Source organism: Notothenia coriiceps, unplaced genomic scaffold (assembly GCF_000735185.1).
Source record: "Notothenia coriiceps isolate Sejong01 unplaced genomic scaffold, NC01 NC01_scaffold00004795, whole genome shotgun sequence".
Classification (NCBI taxonomy): Eukaryota; Metazoa; Chordata; class Actinopteri; order Perciformes; family Nototheniidae; genus Notothenia; species Notothenia coriiceps.
The window spans coordinates 753,326-755,165 of record NW_011337496.1 but is presented as its reverse complement, the minus strand read 5'-3'; positions in this window follow the sequence as shown (position 1 = coordinate 755,165).

The window sequence follows — 1,840 nt, the reverse complement described above, 5'->3', positions numbered from 1 at the left end:
GAGCCTCCTCCATTGTGTGAGGGGATATTTGATCATATTTTGGATTTAACCACCAGCACTCAGAGACTTGATATATTTCTTTCCCTCCTACATCTCCTCCCTCCTTCCCCCCCCCGGCCTGCATCGCTCTTCCCTCCCTTGTGTCTCCTGGACTATGATGTTCTTTCCCCTGTGGACTCCTCTCCATCTCCTGCCGCACCCCCCCCCCCCCCACCCGCCCCTATACTTCATTTGATGAATATTTCACAGGCCAGTGGAGACAGTCCTCCTCCTCGCTCATCCTATTCTCAGACACCGTCCGGGCTCTCAGTACCTATCACCTTCAGAGACGATCCCATCATGACGCCAGGTTAGGGGCACCTCAGGAGACCGCAGGAGAGCGAGGAGGAGCATATCATATGAGGAGAAACAGAAGTGTGTATCCACTTCAGTCATATAAGCCTCTATCAAATAAACAGGGCTGTACTGACCTGCACTATCCGATCAAGATAGCAGAAGCGGATTAGGGTTAAATCGGGCAGGTGTTAAAATAAAAGACTTGTAAAATATCTTTTCCTCCAAGGATTTGTAAATTATTTACTAACCAAGTCGAGTTTCAACTTAAGCCCTGTTACTTTGTATATCAGCCAATATTTATTCTCCAAAAACATTTTTAGGTTATTTTTCCAAGCAAAAATACGCAGACCGTCCAGTCCCAGCCACTAAAATGTCATTTTCTATGATCGTAAATTCACCATATATGTATTTACTATTTAGACTGATTGGGATATTTTTCTGGAATTTCAAACCCCAAATGATCAATTAATAAATCCATTACAATAAAGCAGATTAATCAGATTACTATAATTGGCACCATGGTTTCACATCATTTAGATTGATGTGCGGCACACTTGGATCCATATCAGCAGGGAATTAAAACACAGAGAAAATTGACAACATAAAAGCAGATGAAGAGGAGGCAGCGGAACCTGAAGGGCAACTATCTGTCCCTGAGGAAAACTAATTGTTGTTTTAATGCAGTTCCTTGTCCCTACAGTGGATGGACTTGCAGTGTCACCACACACTGTGAGGAAGTAACGCCCTGAGGGGAGTTTCTATGTCAATGCTGCTGCTATTCAGCAAAAGAACAAAAATTAACTACTGTAAAATGACACTTTCATATTCCTGTAGTGCAGGAGGCTCTTGGTGAATAATGGAAATGGTCTTGTGAATTTGGATGGGGGATATAAATGTCTTAGAGTTGTCGGTTCACATTTATTCAAAGCTGTTCAATTTTCTAGAGGCTCTTGAAAGTTAGAAGCCTAGAGGGGCGCAAGATGGTAAATGGCTGGAAGGGCAGATACATTCATTATCAGCCAGTTATGTGCTGTGGTTTTACAGTACAATTTTAATGATGTAATTATATAAAATTAAATAGCTTAGTTTAAAAGAGCTTGCAAATTGTGACATGTAATATTAATGTCAGCATCATCGCCCCCTCCTCTTCCTCTCTCTCTCTCTGTCCCTTGTGATGAACCTTGATGTGCAGCAGATCCTTATGGGATGTTAAAACCTCCTCTGCATGTCTCAATCACCACCGTCGCCTACAAATCTCCTGCTTGCCTGCTTGTGCCAGTCGTATGCAGAACCCACGCTCTGCAGGCAGAGATAGATAGAGAGGCCAACAGAGCAGCGGCTACAGTAGCTGCCCTGTAACTCCAGCGCTCACCGCTCTCTCGTCAGGCACGGCTGAGTAAACATCAAGAGATCAACAGCCGGGGCCGCGTCAGAGGGACAGAGGCTCTACTACAGCTGAGGGCACTTTAAAGAGCAACTTCCAGGTTAAAGAAACCTGTGAATA